The sequence below is a fragment of the Pelophylax lessonae genome (genome assembly GCF_965119305.1).
Source record: "Pelophylax lessonae genome assembly, chromosome: 1".
Taxonomy (NCBI): domain Eukaryota; kingdom Metazoa; phylum Chordata; class Amphibia; order Anura; family Ranidae; genus Pelophylax; species Pelophylax lessonae.
The window spans coordinates 534,306,065-534,325,898 of NC_138768.1; the positions used below are offsets into that span (position 1 = coordinate 534,306,065).

The window sequence follows — 19,834 nt, forward strand, 5'->3', positions numbered from 1 at the left end:
CCCGTCAGGCCGCCACTGTAAATAGTCATTGGTTTGCTGGGACCGCGGGTGTCCCAGCAACCAGTGACATCCCGTGTGTGCGCCCCGCCCCCTGCTTCGTTCTTCGCCTCCCTGCCAGTCGGCCGCGAGTTGGGCGTGACATCACGTGCGCGCCCCGCCCCCCTGCTCCTAACTGCGGCTCCTGACTCCCACTCAGCCTAGCTGCGAGCTGGGGCGTGACATCACATGCACGCCCCGCCCCGCCCCCTGATGTTCGCGGCTCCTGGCTCTGACATTTTCTGCTCCCAAAGGTATGCGGGGCACATTTTTTTAGGGGGTTGTTTATTTTTATAAAATGCAGACTGATGGGCATATTTTGTTAAGGGGCACACAGATGGGCACATTTGTGCCCATTAGAGTGCCCCATAAAATAAAATATGCCCATTAGAGTGCCCCCTAACATAAAATGTGCCCATCAGCTTGCGCCTTATTTTATGTTGTTAAGGGTCATGCTGATGGACACATTTTATGTTAAGGGGCACTCTAATGGGCATATTTAATGTTAAGAGCAACGCTGATGGACACATTTTTGTTTTGCCCATCAGCGTGCCCCTTAACATAAAATGTGGCCATCAGCATGCCCCTTATTTTATGTTAAGGGTCACGCTGATGAGCAAATTTTATGCTAAGGGTCATTCTGATGGGCATAATTAATGCTAATGGTTATGCTGATGGGCACATTTTATGCTAAGGGTCACGCTAATGGGCACATTTTACATTAAGGGGCACTCTAATGGGCATATTTAATTGTTAAGAGCACCGCTGATGGATACGTTTTGTTTTGCTCATCAGCGTGCCCCTTAACATAAAATGTTCCCATCAGAGTGCCCCCTAACATAAAATATGCCCATCAGAATGCCCCCTAACATAAAATGTGCCCATCAGCGACCAAGGGTCACGCTGATGGACACATTTTATGTTAGGGGACACTCTGATGGGCACATTTTATGTTAAGGGGCACGCTGATGGGCACATTTTATGTTAGGGGGCACTCTGATGGGCACATTTTATGTTAGGGGGCACTCTGATGGGCACATTTTATGTTAGGGGGCACACTGATGGGCACATTTTATGTTAGGGGGCACACTGATGGGCACATTTTATGTTAGGGGGCACTCTGATGGGCACATTTTACACATTTTATGTTAGGGGTCACTCTGATGGGCACATTTTATGTTAACGGGCACTCTAATGGGCATATTTTATGTTTAGAGCAACGCTGATTGACACGTTTTGTTTTGCCCATCAGAGTGCCCCCTAACATAAAATGTGCCCATCAAGCGGCCCCTTATTTTATGTTAAGGGTCACGCTGATGGACACATTTTATGTTAAGGGGCACTCAAATGGGCATATTTTATGTTAAGAGCAACGCTGATGGACACGTTTTGTTTTGCCCATCTTTCTGAGTCATAGCACAGACTTCAGATTCGGACCTCGGCCCTAAGAAAATTTTAGCGACCGGACCTTCTTGAATTTTAATTCATTACCCCTGGTCTAGATCTACTTTGCACAGGGCAGCCCAGATCCTCCTGTTTTCGGGTCCCTCTTCGCTGCTCTTGGCCCCTCCCTCCTGTCGAGTGCCCGCATAACAAGCAGCTTACTATGGGGGCACCAGAGCCGAGCTGCAGCTCTGTGTGTTGATTCAGACAATGAACTGCCGTTCGGCCCTTCCCCATTTCTCTCCTGATTAGCTAACTGACTTTGGTTGACAGAAGCAGGAGCCAATGGCGCCGCTGCTGTTTCTCAGCCAATCAGGAAGAAGAGTCCTGGATGGCTGAGGGACTTATTGACATCGCTGGAAAGAGATGGGGCTCAGGTAAGTGTTAGGGGGTGCTGGGGCGCTGCAACACACAGAAGGCTTTTTGATTTAATGCAGAGAATGCATAAAGATAAAAGAAAAACCTTCTGCCTTTACAACTCCTTTAAGAACTGGAAGCAATCAGAACCTCCTACAATCACCCAATGGCATTTACCCATTGATTCAGTATTGTCCCTTTATAGGCTTACCTATATGGGCTGTAAGTACCCCCAAAAGTTTGGGAAAATCTGGGATGAGTGAGTGACAACTAGATCCCTGAATATCTAACTTACTGTTATGGCATTTAAATAGTTGGGGTTGGGTAGTCTTGATGTTGGCTCCCCTATCCTGATGTTTATTTTCTGGTCTTCAAGCCTACATAACTCCTCCTTGTTGTCCACCCTACCTTGGGTTCTCTCACACTTGATATTCAGTCATTGAGCATTCTCTCCTCTTAACCTCTTCTTCTCTTTTTCCTTACCCTTCTTCTCCCCCTCTCCCATTCTTCCCCTGAGTCTTCTTGTCCTCCTCCTCCTTTTCTCCTTTTGTGAACCTTGGGAACAGGTTGGGTGGGGTCATTAAATTTGCTGTGTTACCCTGTTAAATTGGAGCGTAACCTGTCTGAATTCTCCTCCACCCTTTATGTATACTGGGACTGATAGTTTGAATGGCTATGCTGCTGTTCTATTCTCTCTTTGGAGTGTTTGGTGCCCAACTCTGAACTGATGCTTTACGGCTTAATGGATTTTCCTGTATCATCAGATGTCTTACTCTTTTTGTTTACAATTTCTCAGTATATTATGCGCTTCATTTTTTTGTAACTTGCAAATGTTATAATTTTATAGATGAATAAAAAAAAAAAAGAAGCAGACTATACCTACCTTGCTGTGGTCCCTAACCTTTTTTGCTCATAGGTTATACCTCCTCCTTTCTTCCTATGCAGGTATGGGTGGTATCCAGATTATACTGGAGAATTAGTTGGTGACATGTTTGACTGTGCTACATGATTTACACTCATATTTGAACATTGAGAATATATTCTTTTTCTCTAAATGATGCCCTGCAGATGTTCCACCCTAACAGGAATTCCTGTTAAGGGACTGGGGACACTTGTGGTAGGTGACTCTGTCTATCTAAATTTAAATGCAATGCCTTTAGGATTAGAAGTCCTCTAATGCCTCGTTTCCACTGAGTGGTACGGTACAGTTCGGTTCAGTACGGTACGGTTCGGAACGGTACACCTTGCGTTTCCACTGCCAATAGTACCCTTTTATGATAGGCATGGTGTAGTAGGAAAGTTGTGATAGACGATTCTCTGTGAACCAATCAAAGTTCTGCAGAGTGTAGCTCCACCCTGTTGGTACGGTACTAATTTGCTTGGTACCCCAACGAAAGGGTCCCAAAAAAGTGGTACGGTTCGGAATTAGGGTACCATTCACAATGGAAACGGCATAAATAGCGTACCGTACCGAACCGTACCGAACCGTACCAGAAAGCTCAGTGGAAACGAGCCATAATACTGCAATGGAGATCAAAATTTAACAGAGTATAGAGCTGTCCATAATAAAATGAAGCTAAATGCGAGTAATATTATCGAATCCTGCTCTGGATTCTGTTCAAGTGTTAAAGAAAGAATTCAAATAGGAATTATACCTGGCATTTTACATTCGTGCTCTCACTGTCTTGGATAGATTATGGATTTGTCTGCAGGAACATTATCGCAAAGATTTTAGAAGTAAGATATCTCCCCAGAGGAATATCTGATCATCGTCTAACAATTGTAACCATGTGCCTCAATGCCTGCCTCACCAAATTACCATGAAAATGAAATGCCTTTTAGCTATCCCAAATTCCTATGCCAGACCAATAAAGGATCACATGCAGATGTTCTTTCAATAAAATCTAGAGGAACACAAGAGAACAGTTTAGAGACAGACAGACCGCATTTTTACAATATAACTTGAAATGCCTGCACAAGGACCTTCATGGCAGGGCCCCAGGTATTATTTTAATGAAAGCTGCAGACTTAAAAAAATATTTAAAATGACTTTTGAAATTAATAATTTAAAGTGGAACTTTAGTCAGAAAAATAAGTCCTACTAGATCTTCTCAAGCCTGGCCCTTTTTCAGGTATAGCTAGGTAAAACATTGAGAATAAGTGCCCTATACTGTTTAACCACTTCAATACAGGGCACTTTCACCCCCTTCCTGCTCAGGCCAATTTTCCCCTTTTAGCGCTGTTGCATTTTGAATGACAATTGCGCGGTCATGCAACACTGTACCTACACCAAATTTATGTAATTTTCCCCCCACAAATAGAGCTTTCTTTTGGTGGTATTTGATCACCTCTGGGTTTTTTCCTTTTTGCTAAACAAATAAAAAAAGACCGAAAAGTTTGAAAAAAAAAAAAAAGTTTTTTAGTTTATGTTATATAATTTTGTAAATAAATAAGTTTTTTTCCTGCACTGATGAGCACTGATGAGACTGCACTGACAGGCACTGATGAGGAGGCACTGATGGGGTGGCACTGATGGGGTGGCAACGGTAGGCGGCACTAATAGGCGGCACTGACAGGCACTGATATGTGGCACTGATAGGTAGCACTGATATGCAGCATTGGTGGGCACTGATAGGCGGCACTGCTGGGCACTGATAGGCGGCATTGATGGGCACTGATAGGTGGCACTAATGGGCACTGATAGGCAGCACTGATGGGCACTGATAGGCCGCACTGATCGGCACTGACGGACGGCACTGATGGGCACTAATGGGGACTGATAGGCGGCACTGGTGGGCAATAATGGGCACTGGTGGGCGACACTGATAGATGGCAATGATGGGCACTGGTGGGCAGCACTGATAGGGAGGGCACTGGCGGGCAGCACTGATGGGGAGGGCAATGGGGGGCTCCCTGAGCCCTGATTGCCATCCCTGGTGGCCATAGTGGGCATCCCTGGGGTCATAGGTGGGCATCCCTGGGGTCATGGGTGGGCATCCCTGGTGGTTCTAGTGGCACCCCCCCCCCCCCGAGGATCTGCAGTGGTGATCAATGATCTGATTACCAGTGCCGACCCCCCCCCCTGTCAGGGGAGCCGCCGATCGGCGCTCCTTTACTCGTGCCTGTCAGGCACGAACTAAGGAAAACCGATCAACGGCTCTTCCTGTTTACTATGTGACCAGCCATGATTGGACATGGCTGGTCACATGGTAAAGAGCCTACGTCAGTAAGCTCTTTACCGCGATCGGAGATGCAGGGAGTCAGACTGACACCTCGCATCACCGATCGCCGCTCTGCCGTCATATGACATCCGGTCAGGATAATACAACCACACCCATTTGCTATAGGGCGGGCGGGATGTGGTTAAGACATTAGTCTCATCCCACATAAAGACTCTGTCTCACCCCACGCTGCACATGCTCAGTTGCTCTCTTATTTTTCAGCACCCTGCCGAATTTGTAGAGATCTGCTAACAGCCTAAAGTTTCAAGTGGAACTAAACCTGTCTATTTCACGGTTTTCAAAAAACAGTTACATTCCCGGCAGAACCAGGAATGCTTGTGTTTTCAACCAAACTGTCAAACCATCCAATGGCTGGTTTCATAACTAATGACATGTGCCGATGTGCCGGATCATGACAGTTGCAGGTCAAACAGATGGCAGCTGCCTTGGCTGAAAAAGATAGGAGGGTTTAGTTCTGCTTTAAAGCGGAGTTGCTCCCCCCCCCAAAAAAAAATGAAAAGTCAGCAGCTACACATATGGTAGCTGCTTACTTTTAATATTAGGACACTTACCTGTCCTGGAGCTAAGCGATGTCGACACCGCAGCCGATGTTCCCATCGGCTGTTGGGTGCTGCCGCCATCTCCGATAAGGGAACCCAGCAGTAAAGCCTTGTGGCTTCACAGGCGGGTCCCTACTGCGTATGCGCGAAGCGCGCTGCGCATTCGGATTGGCTCGGCGGCGGAGGGTAGGAGGAGGGGGCCAAACTTCACCGCAGGGCCGTTTCCAGGAAGTGGGGAAGGGTATCTGTCAAAAACAGGTACCCGTTCCCCCCATATTTGGCACCTTTCAGGGGGGAGGAAGCAAATGAGCGGAAGTTCCACATTTGGGTGGAACTATGCTTTAACTGCTTTAGCCTGTGGAGAGGTAGACCATTGAGCAGGGGATTACAATAATCAAGGCAAGAGATAACATGGGAGCGAATATGTTGCTCAGTGGTTTCAATGGTTAAAAAGGGTCCTATTTTGTAGATGTTACAAGGGGGCACAGGCAGGGGGGAATAGAAAGACTGAATTTAACCACTTAAGGACCAGAAGGTTTTACCCTCTTAATGACCAGGCCTTTTTTTGCGATTCGGCACTGTGTTACTTTAACAGACAATTGCACGGTCGTGCGACGCTGAAGCCAAATAAAATTGGTGTCCTTTTTCCCCACAAGTAGAGCTTTCTTTTGGTGGTATCTTATGATAGCAATAAAGTTAAATGAAAAAGTATTAAAAAAAAATGTTAGGTTATAGAAAAATAGATGTAAAAAAAATTGCACACACACAAATGCAATGGCATGCGTAGGGCGCACACATGCATGTAAACTGCAATTGCACTGCACATGTTAGGTATCACCACACATGCCACTTTTCTCCATTCAGAAAAAAAAATAAAAAATTAAAAAACAAATGCAGGTGTTGTTTGATTCAGATTTGGACATGGAATGGAGAGCTTGAGATAAAGCTGTCCCATTTATATCTGTAAAACTCATGTGGGTTCCCAGGGCACATGAATACAGGCATCCTGCTGTGCCATTCCATCTTAACCACTTGCCGACAAGCCACCGCAGATATACAGCAGGAGGTTCCCGCAAATCACTGCACCTGTACTGCGCTTCGCGGGAGCGATAGTGGGGGGTGCACGCACTCCCATTCGCCAGTTGGGAAGCTGATCCGTGGGGTCGGCGGCTGCGATTGCTCCCGTGGAGAGAGAACAGCGGTCTGCTGTTGTAAACAATTTTCAGCAATTATCACAGGGCTCCTGTGTTCCTCCTTTTTAGGAACACCGGTCCCTATGTTGATTCAATAAGCCCCCCCCCCCACAGTTAGAAAACACTCCCTAGGCATACATTTAACCCTTTGATCACCCCTGGGTTAACCCCTTCCCTGCCAGTGTCAATATTACATTCACAGAGCATATTTTTAGCACTGATTACTGTAATAATGTCACTGGTCCCCCAAAAGTGTAAAAAATGTCAGTTAGGGGTCCAATCTGTCCGCTGCAATGTGGCAGTCCCATTAAAAATCACTGATCGCCGCCTTTACTACTAAAAAAAATAAATAAATAAAAATGACATAAATCTTTCCCCTAGTTTGTAGACGCGAGAACTTTTGCGCAAACCAATCAAAAAAGCGGGATTTGTTTTACCAAACATATGTGGCAGAATACATATTGGCCTAAAATGATGAAAACATTTGATTTTTATTTATTTTTATTGGGAATGTTATTTAGCAGAAAGCTTTTTTTGTTTATAGCGCAAAAAATAAAAATCACAGAGGTGATCAAATACCACCAAAACAAAAGCTCTATTTGTGGGGGAAAAAAAGACATCAATTTTATTTGGGCACATCGTTGCACGTCCGCGCAATTTTCAGTTAAAATAACGCAAAGCTGAATCGCAAAAAATGGCCTGGTCATTAGGGGGAAAATCTTCCTTCCGGTCCAGAAGTGGTTAAAAGCATCTCAACACACCTTGCTAATGTGCAAGCATTGCAGCACTGAAAAATGTATAATAACAAAATAACATGCTTTTTGGTATGGCCCACACTTTGGTGCTATTATTGTGCATCGGACAGCCCATTAAAATGAACGTGCTGCCCAAACGTACATGCACAGGTGCGAACTCTGGCAAACTTAAATGAAAGATTTTGATAAACCAGAATAAGTTGCTCTGTCTCTTCTCTGTTCTACTAGTTTAATATTTCTGTAACATCAGGAGCCTCAACTTAGGCCACCTACGGTGCTTTACTTAGCTCTGTGGCTTGAACTGCTCATAGATGTTGAGAAGTGGAGGATCAGTAAAGCAAAATTCATATTGTAATATTTGGAGCTATGTTAGCAGGAATATATGGTTGCAGGGCTGGCCCAAGAAATTGTGCTGCCTGGGTCCAAGAATGAAATGATGCCCCCCCCCAAAAAAAAAAATCACACTCAACAAAAGGCCCCACATCCATTATTTTGCATAAATATAACATTTAGAAAATATTATATAGACCAGTGATGGAGAACCTTGGCACCCCAGATGTTTTGGAACTACAATTCCCATGATGCTTATGCACTCTGCAGTGTATTTGAGCACCATGGGAAATGTAGTTCCAAAACATCTGGGGTGCCAAGGTTCGCCATTACTGATATAGACTGTTAACCATAACTCACCACCGGACCGGTCCACCAAACACCCACTGTCTGTCCTCAGTCCTGTCACTCATGTGTCTCCCACGCCCACCACCCTGGAAGATCAAGCCTACCCTGCGTGAGATTGAGTGCGCTGATGTCTGACGTCATTTCGCACACCACGATCACGTGGTCCACCAAACACCCACTGTCTGTCCTCTGTCCTCCTGTCACTCATGTGTCTCCCACGCCCACCGCCCTAGAAGATCCAGCCTGCCCTGCGTGAGATTGAGTGTGCCGATGTCTGACGTCATTGCGCACACCACGATCACGTGAGGGACGTTCCCCAGAGAAGACGCTCTGCCTCCTCATACTCATCAGTTTGTATTACGGGCGGCAGTATGAGATGGAGAATGCCGTTCTTAATGCGCCACAAACTGATGACACACAAAGCTGCTAATAAGAAAAAATTTGGGAGTCAGTTTGCTGCCCCTCTCCAAGTTCTGCCTGGGTCTGATGGACCCAGTGGGACCCATGGTAGGGCCAGACCTGTATGGTCTTATTTTCCTTAGGGGCCTGGTTTGACCACTGTAAACTTTGACACCACTAATATGGCACAGGAGATGCAGATATATAAAAACATAAGAAACAAACCTTTTTTCCATTAGTTCTGCATGACAAGTTAACTCTGCATGACTTTAGTGTCAAACTTAACGGACTGAAAGCAAGGTCAATGACCTAACAATAGCCAGAAGCAAAGTCACAACCAGCATGTCACACAATTGATCAAAACACTGCTTGCTTCTGTACAGATATAACCGGGGAACTGACATATCTCTATTAGATTCCAGGCTAATGATACCATAACTTGCTCCATTATTTGATGCGTGTTGATATTTCTTTCCTGTACCGCAGTTTCTGCTAAATCATTTTCCTCTTTGATCACATTGCGAACTGAAGAACCATCTCAGCATGTAACTTCGGTGATAATCCGCTTTGTTTGCATGAAGTGAAAACCAGCACAGCAGGCATATTATAAAAGCAGAAAATTTATGATGGTGTTGGGATGTCTGGCAGGGATAGGAAGCAGTATTCACCAACCTACAGGAATATGGGTCTTGAATACACAAATGCTGAGCCACAGCAAAGGAACACAATTCCTATACAAGCTGGTATTCTTCACAGGTACAAGTCAAACCTGCATAAAAGCATTTAGCAGAGGACTTCTTGCTAGGTTGTGGAAAAGAAAGCAACGATATGCTGTTGCTTTAATTCTATTTGAGTGTAGCATTGCAAAGCAGCCAATCAGATTTTGGCTCAGATGAGCTATAAGGTGATTTTTTTTTCTTTGGTTCTATGGATTGTAGGGTGCACATTCTATTCAATAATGCTTTGATCTGCTTCACTGAATAAGGCTCTTGTGTGCTATATTCAGATTACCAGCTACCAATACCGTCAGGTTCTAGGTACAAGGTATTGTGTAGGGTACACAGACCATAGACATGCGCACAGGGTGTTTCTGGTGTGCGCTGATCCCTTCTGATGCCCCTAACAGTGTTGTCGGCAGATAAATAAAAGAACTAAGGAACCTGATCCCCAACCTCAAAGGGTAAAAGGATACTGGTGCCTAGGAATAAAATTAGTGGATATGTTGAGGAGGACTCCTGGTAGGTGAGCATGAAACAATTACTACACATATAGAAAAAACATCATTTATTGAATTTACAAGTCATAAAATGAACAGACATATAAAAAGGAAACAACGTTTCCATGATACATTCAGTGCAACAGTCCAAATAGGTCTCACATGTGCCCTGGGACATGACTGACGCGTTTTGCCCTTGAGTGGGCTTTCTCAAAGACCATAGCCAGTCCCGGGTGGACTAATACAAAGAGACAAAAATGTAACATTAGGTTTACCATTATAACAACATCATATTATCACTGTATTCAAGTACCTACTAATCATCACTTTTATTACATCAAAAGTACAATATTTGCTCACCACATAAATAGAGAAATTGAGGATAGTCGCTGGTGACCAGGGGGTTCCACATACAACCCGATGCACGGCTCCACTCTCGCGTACAAAAGAGGCAGGAGATACCCAGTTTGCTGCCTCTTTTGTACGCGAGAGTGGAGCTGTGCATCGGGTTGTATGTGGAACCCCCTGGTCACCAGCGACTATCCTCAATTTCTCTATTATAATAATTTTGTAAAAAAATAAGAAACTAGTGACACTGTCCACTGCTCTACTGACTCCAGTCTCTACCCCAATGACACCATCCACTGCTCTACTGACTCCAATCTCTACCCCAATGACACCATCCACTGCTCTACTGACACCAATCTCTACCCCAATGACACCATCCACTGCTCTACTGACTCCAGTCTCTACCCCAATGACACCATCCACTGCTCTAATGACACCAATCTCTACCCCAATGACACCATCCACTGCTCTTCTGACACCATCCTCTACCCTTTAGACAAAGTCCACTGCCCTACTGACATTGTCTTTTGCTCTACTGACCAACACAATCCACTGTCCTACTGACAACAACCTCTGCCCTAATGACATGTCCACTGCTCTATTGACACCGTTCACTGCCCTACTGACACTGCATGTGTGTTTGAGCTTTGAGGTGCACAACCTATTGCAATAGGCTGTGCACACCTATGACACATACACTAACAGCAGAATTGTGAAATTTGTGAAAATAAATTGTTACTTTTCCCTTTGGGGAAGGTACTTTCCAGAGTAAAATGATTATACAATGTGAATTCAATAGAAACATCGTACCTTGGGATAGCACAGTACAGAGACACTAACAGATGAGTTCAATTAAAACTTAGACTTGGTACCCTATGGGTAAAGTGCCGTGTAGAATACTCTGTCAGAGGCTGACAGAAAAATCCAATAAACAATTGCGAACTAAAGTCAGAATACTGACTCCTTTCTAAATCCTAACCTGGTTTAGTGAATTGCTGCAAGGAGGAGTGCTTGTTAGGTTCTTAGTAATCTGCGCAACTGACAAGTCTTGCTATGGACTTTATTAGCCATAGCCGACACACACATTTAGGAAACCTGCCATGTCCTTGAATTTTAGCAGGTCACAAAATGTTAGTAATTTTATTATGAATTTGCCCAAACTGGTGCTGAAAGATGGCAAGTAGGTTGAGTTAGTAAAAGCATTTTAAGGACATGATGTTGAGGCAACACAAACAAGTCCAATATTCCAAGGAAGGAGCAGTATGTATGTGGTCAGTAGATATCTCGATTTACAGTTGTTACATGTACAATACTTTGCCCTCTGCAAATTAGTTCCTATAACAGTATGATATACTCAAAAGATTATTGTGCCCAACTCTTCAATAAACAGTGCTCCAGCAAGTGTGTGAAATAAATGGGCGCTCACCAAAACCATACTGCCAACAAAGGGAGAGAGGAAAGAATCAGAAGATGGTTTATGATGGATTACACACTACTCAAAAGAATTAAAGGAACACTTTGAAAACACATCTGATCTCAATGAGGCCAAATATCATGCTGGATATGTACTGTATACTGATATGGACTGGGTAATGTGTTAGGAACAAAAGGATGCCACATCATTTGACGAAGATGAAAATGATCAACCTACAGAGAGTTGAATTTTAAAGACACCCCGAAAATCAAAGTAAAAAAATGATGCAGCATCCATTTTGCTGAAATTTCATTGCAGCAACTTAAAATGGTACTCGGTAGTTTGTATGGCCCCCATGTGCTTGTATACATGCCTGACAACCTCGGGGCATGCTCCTAATGAGACGACGGATGGTATCCTGGGGTATTTTCTCCCAGATCTGGACCAGGGCATCACTGAGCTCCTGAATAGACTGAGGTGTAACCTGGTGGCATCAGATGGACCAAAACATAATGTCCTAGAGGTGTTCTATTGCATTTAGGTCAGACGAGCGTGGGGGGCATTCAGTGGTATCAATTTCTTAATCCTCCAGGAACTGGCTGCATACTCTCACCACAGGAGGCCGGACATTGTCATACACCAGGAGGAAACCAGAACCCACTGCTCCAACGTAGGGTCTGACAATGGGTCCAAGGATTTCATTCCAATACCTAATAACAGTCAGAGTGCCATTGTCTAGCCTGTAGAGGTCTGTGCATCCCTCCCCAGACCATCACTGACCCAACGTTACAGGCAGCATAACATTCTCCACGGCTTCTCCAGACCCTTTCAGATCTGTCACATGTGCTCAGGGTGAAGCTACTCTCATCTGTGAAAAGCACAGGGCGCCAGTGGCGGACCTGCCAATTCTGGTGTTCAATGGCAAATGCAAATCTAGCTCCCGCTAGAGGACGTCGGGCCCTCAAGCCACCCATATGAAGTTTGTTTCTGATTGTTTGGTCAGAGACATTCACACCAGTTGCCTGCTGGAGGTCATTTTGTAGGGCTCTGGTAGTGCTCATCCTGTTCCTCCCTGCACAAAGGAGCAGAAACTGGTCCTGCTGATGGGTTAACGACCTTCTACGACCCTGTCCAGCTTCCTAGAGTAACTGCCTGTCTCCTGGAATCCCCTCCATGCTCTTGAGACTGTGCTGGGAGACACAGCAAACCTTCTGGCAATGGCACGTATTGATCTGCCATCCTGGAGGAGTTGGACTGCCTTTTCAACCTCTATAGGGTCCAGATATCGCCTCATGCTACCAGTAGTGACACTGACCCTAGCCAATTGCAAAACTAGCGAAAAACAGTCATAAAAGATGAGTAGGGAAAAAAAATGTCAGTGGCCCTCAGGTGTAAAACCATTCCTGTTTTGGAGGTTGTCTCATTGTTCCCTATCTAGTACACCTGTTGTTCATTTCATTAACACCAAAGCAGCTGAAACTGAATAACAACCCCCTCTGTTACTTTACCGATCAGATCAATATCCCAGGTGTTTCATTGACTTGACGCTATACTCTGATTAAAACGTGTTCCTTTAATTTTTTTGAGCATTGTATTTTGTTTGGTTAACTAGGGCAGCGCCTTGCTTTTTTGATTGATTTACTGATATTCATGTTTAATATTTTTGTGTTATAAAGTTGTGCTGCACCTTTTTATGTGAAATTTTGCATATTTTCCATATGCTACCAGCAGCAGTTGATATCTATGATACAGCTCTCACTGCAAGAACTTCTTTGTAACTAAAGTAAGTGAAGTTTCAGTACTGTATTAATGTAGACAGCATAATGAAGAATCCGCAGTACAATTTACAACAGCTTGAGAGAGTTGGTTCTACCTGATGAAGTGATAAGAGACCAACTAGAACGAAAAACAAACAACCCATATTAGAGAAAGACTGCTTGTGGAACCTGATTTAAATCTAGTAAACACTGTGACTTCTAAAATTTCAAACCGAACTGAAACTGCTGTGTCAGGGAGACTACTGGCACCATACAGGCTGTGAATTCAGGATCATAGCCACTCATAGGGTACATATTCAGGCTGAATACAAAAGTACAAGAGATCATCTAAACCAGTGGTCCTCATCCCTGGTCCTCAGGGCCCACTTACAGGCCAGGTTTGCAAGATAACGGAAATACATCCCAGGTGATATCATTTGCTGCTCAGTGATTGCAGTACTCTAGTGTGCATCTCCTCAAGGTAATACTTAAAATCTGGCCTGTTAGTGGGCCCTGAGGACCGGAGTTGAGGACCATTGATCTAAACCAGGGATTCCCAAACTGCAGCCCTGCAGCTGTTGCAAAACTACACATCCCATGAGGTATTGTAAAACTCTGACATTCACATACATGACTAGGCATGATGGGAATTGTAGTTCCTGAACAACTGGAGGGCCATAGTTTGGGAATTCCTGATCTAAACTGCAATAGGGAGCTGCACATACACAGAACTGCTACAAGTGTGCTACAACACAGCACATTGCTATGCGGTATGTGCTGCAAAAGATGCACAGTGCCTTAAATGTAAGAATATGAGACACTGAAAAAACCTTCTACTGATGGACATGTTTGTGAAGTTGTTTTCCCTGAGATTATCATCTTAAATGTAGATAAATATGATGCTTCCATTCTAGACAAACATTTATGCATTATAACTGTTATTAATGCTTCTGCTAACAACAGATACTCCATTATCCTGATTGATACAGGATCTGCTGTTTCTATACTGCGCAAGGGAGTCTACCAGGACTACTATACAAATGAACTATGAATTACTATATCAAGCTTGTCTTACATACCCAGTACAAGTACAACTGCTGCACATTCTATAAACAGGGTTCGTACGGTCATGAAAAACCTGGAAAAGTCATGGGATTTTAAAATGGCACTTTCCAGGCCTTGAAAAGTGTTGGAAAATTAACAACCCAAAAGTTTTGGAAAAGTCATGGAAATTATTTGTTGCATGTGCAGAAAAGAGAAAGGCGCCACTCAGTGGAGCATGTAAATTTATTGACACGTATTATAATTAAGAAATTACATGGAGGTGGAGGCCAGCCTGGGACAAACGCTGCGGACCCGGAAGGACGCCGATCTGATAGATGCTTAACATCTCCATGTAATTTCTTAATTATAATATGTGTCAATAAAATTATTTACATGCTCCACTGAGTGGCGCCTTTCTCTATTTTCTGCCTGTTCGTGGGACTGTTGCTTCGGCCTAACAAAGAGCTGCCCTCGATGTAAGCGCCGCATTTGTGCATCTGTGCAATCCATACCAGTCCCGCTGCACCTTATCCGTCATGACTGCCTGAACTGAAGCTTTATCCCCAAGCAGGAGCGCCCATCAAATCTTTTTCTTTCTCCAGTATATTCGAATATAGTTGATGATATGGGTTAAATTACAATAGTTAACTAAATATTTCATATTCTACTGTACACTACAAAGCTTATCATTTATTTTAGTAAAAATATGCTGGGTGTAACATGGATTTTCTTCTTATTTAACATGTATACATAGACATTTCATGAAACATTAGGTCATAAATATTTGAAGTTCTGGAAAAGTCATGGAATTTTATTGGTAAAAATGTGTATGAACCCTGTATAAAGCAGATGGCCAGGCTTAGAAAATAGGCTACTCAGATATTTTTTTTTATTGGTATTGTTATTAATTATTCTTTTGAAGATATGACTTAATTCCTCCATCCACAAAACACAAAGTGGACAGAGGATTCTCCACTGCCAGCAGTTTATTCAACAGCCCAGGCACCCACGAATGCCTAAATTTAATGGCACTCCTGAACTGTTAATGCAACCATCTTAGTAAGTGCTATTCCTTTGCTGCTGGTTTGCATATAGATACGATGGAAAACTGTGTATTGCAGCTTTATAAGACAGCTGGATATTTGTTTTTGAAAAAAATAATACACTATACAGTATACTACTGTGGTTCCATGTGATGAGCGTTGCTCCCAGGCATAATAATACAGTAGCGCTGGCTCCCTGTTGGAGAGGAATGGTATAACAAGGGTTTATCATCCACACTACGAAGCCACTTTACCTGTTAATGCGCTGTTTGCTGCCTCTTTATGCAGCTTAGGATCTAGTGAGTGCATTGTGATGTTGGTGATGTTGGTGGAAGATTGAAAATGCTTATAACTGGCAAGAGGATTATTTCTTGATGAAGACACCTCTTAACGAGGACTGTTAATCTTTGCACTTTACTTTGTGTTCTGACAATCTTGGCACTTCTGCACATAGGTGTTTGCACTTTAATGATATGCTAAACTATATGTTGCAGACAATTCACACAAAGTCCAGTGCCTCTGAAATCATCAGTATCTAACCAACAAGATAAAAATAATGATCAATGAATGCAGATTGAAAATGTGGTGCGAGAGAACTACACTTTCAGCCTGGTTCTCTAGTTAGAAATTAGGAAGCCTGGCTCATTGAAACAGGGGCATTTTAGACAAGTCAGCAAAGACCCTACACCTATGGACTGTCTTGTGAACACATATGGCAATGAGAGGTAAATACTTTAGTTGCCACTCCATCCTCTGCCACATCAATCTTCCTCACCTCTTCTTTAGGGTCCTGTAAGTCCTGTGCATGTGCACAGGAGTTACATTTTCCTCTGCACCTGGCTGTATTTTTTGCATGCCAAGAGAGAGACAAGTTGTAGACTGCATAGTGCATATAGTATAATTTAGAGAATACACCTCTACCGCCTATCGATTTTTTACTGCGTTACCTAACTCTTTTTTAAAGAGGAACACTTATTCCCCCTTAGAATTTTTTTTTCCTTTTACCCAGTCCACTGGGGTTTCTTCAAAAAATATACATGCTGAGCAATTCTGGCTTTGTCTTCTGTACACCACTGGGTCTCTTCCTGATTCTTGCAGCCTACCCTCAATGACATGCCACAGCATATGAGCTGTGCAGTAGGAAAACTGCTTAGGGCATGCACAGTGGAGATTGCCCAAAGCCAAAAGCTCCAGGCAGGGGGAATTAGGCGAGAAAGCCAGAAGTGCAAAGCCAAGTCCCACCAAGAAGTACTTTCCCATTAAAAAATATGCTAATATTTGACTGTGTACTGAGGGACTCTAGGAGGAAAATGATGACAAGTCATTAAAGAGTGTGAAGGTCCTTCACATTACTTTGGATAGAATAAGGGATGGTTACAACCTCTGTCAGTTTTTTTTTTTTTTTTTGTGCCACTTGTGTCCCATTGGGGAGATTTATCTTTGCTTCCTGTCTTATTGCCACAACAGGGCTTGAGGGGAGACCCCTCCAAAGTAAGGGAAATCTCTGATTGCCACCAAGATCACCAGAGTTAGTGTCACCAATGGAAGATTTCCCTTCTATTCCTGTTCTGATGACAACTCAAAATTTGGGATTTTCTCTTTTCTTTCACTTTAGTAACAACAGTGACCAGGTCAGATAGAGAAGGCGAATCTCCATAATAGAGACACAGGCAGCAATAAAAACCTGACAAGTGCTCTTATTCTTCTCTACTTAAACATAATATTTTGCATGGTTCTTTCAAGCAATGCAGTCCTCAGCAAAAGGACAGTTGTGCACCTTTTTTTTTTAACTTTTAACGTTGAGCTTCAGATTTCTTAAAGGGGAAATAACAAGTTCCTTTTTACTCTCCCCTATCACTAATCATGTGGGCACGCATCATAAAATAAAAGATTAGTATTTTCTTCTTCGGTTCTTCAGCCCTACTCCAAATTCAGTACAATTCTTAAATGTGTTGCAGTACTGGACATGTACCAAATACTGTAACAATTGTATTTGTATATTTATGGAATTTTCAGGGAGCAGCTTTTTCTTACAAGTTCATTACTTTTATCACAATTAAGAAGGACCTCAAGGCCAGAATAGTTCTGTGCTCACGGCTAGCTTGAACAAGTACTTATACAAGTGTTCTTGGTTTTACTTTATAAAAGACATTGGTGCTGATGTATCAAAGCTGGTGGAAGGTTTCATCTTTCATTTAGTGTGGTAAGGGATGTGTTGGGTGGATGAAAATGACTGGTCCATCAGCAAGATTTTCAGATTGTCTTGTACCAGTTTTTAAATAACATTCCTATTATGTGTTATATATTCAGAAACTGTATTAACAATGTTTACGTAAATTTGGGGCCTCTGTGTGCTTCAGAATATTGTCCAACTGTAGGTGCCCCAATCTACTGTTCTACCCCTCATCACGTCCTCCTGTGCTCGGCTCCAGGACTTCTTCAGAGCCTGTCCCTTCTTAGAGCCTGTCCCTTCTTCTGAAAGCCCCTAAACCTCTACAGCAATCCCCCACTCCTTTAGACAGTTCTTGAAAACCCATCTTATCAGGGAAGCCTATCCTGCCTCCACCTACAAACTGTATTTTATTTTCTGCATCACCTGCCCCTCCCTTTAGATTGTAAGCCCTCACAAACAGGGCAATCCTAATCCTTCTGTATTTAATTTCATTGTAACTGTATTGTCTCTTCTTGTTTTGTAAAACACTGTGCAAACCGTTGGTGCTATATAAACCATGTATAATATTCATAATAATAATACCTATTTTTTTTATGTACTTTACAGGTGAATTGCCCATCCTGTCTGTGGATTTATGGTAAGCATTCATTTTCTTTTTATCTGTATGTTATATCTTTTGTCTTATATAAGTATTTACAGCATTTAACGTTTAAAGTCCAACTAAAGCAAAAGGTTGCCCTTTGGAGAGATTTCCCTAACTTTCTGTTCTGACAATGGTTACCTAGGTAGTGAGGGGAAATCCACTCAGCAGGACACAGATAGCAATATAATCTTCCATAGGTCCTTACCTTTCCCTAGACTTCTACAAAAAAAAAAAACGTAATATTTCCTATGCTTCTATTGTGCAGATACGTGAGGGGCACAGTAAGGGAATAAAAGATTTTGGAAACTCCATCTGGTTTGGGAACAATTATCATTTTACTTAGCCATAAACTGTAGCCAAAATGGTTAAGAGGATTAGGACTCCACCCCCCAAGATATTTGTTCCTACGGGGAAAGCTACAGGAGAAGGAGTGCACCTTGGCAAACATATACTGTCCAAATAAAAATCGGACAGGTTATTTAAAGAAAGCAGTAGATAAGTTAATGGATTTTAAAAAAGGTATAGTGATAATAGCGGGAGATTTAAATTTTTGCATGAACCCCCAAATGGATAGTATGTCACATGCACTGGGGAAAAACTGTTACCAACTTAGAAAAGTGAAGAAAAAATTATTTCAAGCACAGTTGGTAGACGCTTGGAGGGTACAACACCCAGGCAACAAAGATTATACATTCTATTCGCCAGTTCTAGACTAGATTACATTATAGTAAATCAGAGACTGTTAGAATTGGTAAATAAAACATCAGTTGGAGTTGGATAATATCTATATAAGGCCATGTAATAATGAAAATAAAGACTTTGGAAACCCAGAAAAGGATAAGTAACTGGAAATTAAACGAAGAACTGATAGAGGTAGAAAATAAAATAAAGGAAGAAATACAACAATACTTTGTGCATAATGAAACACCGGAGACATCCGAAGCCACAATCTGGGAGGCACATAAGGCTTACATAAGGGGCATCCTGATCTCTATGGGAGCTAAAAAGAAAAGGGAAAGGACGACCAACATGAGAACACTAATTACAGAACTACAAGAGTTAGAACAAACACAGTAAAAACTCCAGAGGTGGGAAAACAACAGGCCTTGGTTCTAAAAAGATAGGCAGTAAAAGAGCTAAAGGAACAAGAAACAAAAAAAGTATTTAAAAGAGGGGCTAAAGATAGATATAAATGGGAAAATAAACCCGGAAAATATCTTGCAAGAGTTTTAAGAAATAGGAAATCAATGAATTTTATAGGGAAAATGAAAAACAAAAATAGGGAGATGGTCTACTAATCAACAGAAATTGCAGAAGTTTTCCAAAACTTTTATAGTTCCTTATACTCGATAAGATTAAAAGGCTCCCAGGAAAATGAGAAAATAAGAACAAAAAAAATACAATATATATTAGAGAGGCAAACCTACCTAAAGTATCAGCAGAAAAGTTGCAAACATTAGAAGATCCAATAATGAAAGAAGAAATTTAACTAGCGATATAAAAATACAGCCGGGGGAAGAGCCCAGGTCCAGATGGGTTCACAGCTCGCTACTA

The 19,834-nt window shown here is 42.6% G+C and overlaps 1 protein-coding gene across 2 annotated transcripts in view; it reads left to right on the forward strand.

Moving 5' to 3' along the window:
• TMEM150C (transmembrane protein 150C) overlaps nt 1-19,834 on the forward strand; it is a 370,732-nt gene that overhangs the window by 169,607 nt on the left and 181,291 nt on the right. For both annotated transcript variants that reach the window (XR_014225911.1, XM_082272324.1), the window contains exon 2: nt 18,244-18,274. The gene's annotated coding sequence lies outside the window, so the exon portion shown is untranslated. The remainder of the gene's footprint in view (nt 1-18,243; nt 18,275-19,834) is intronic.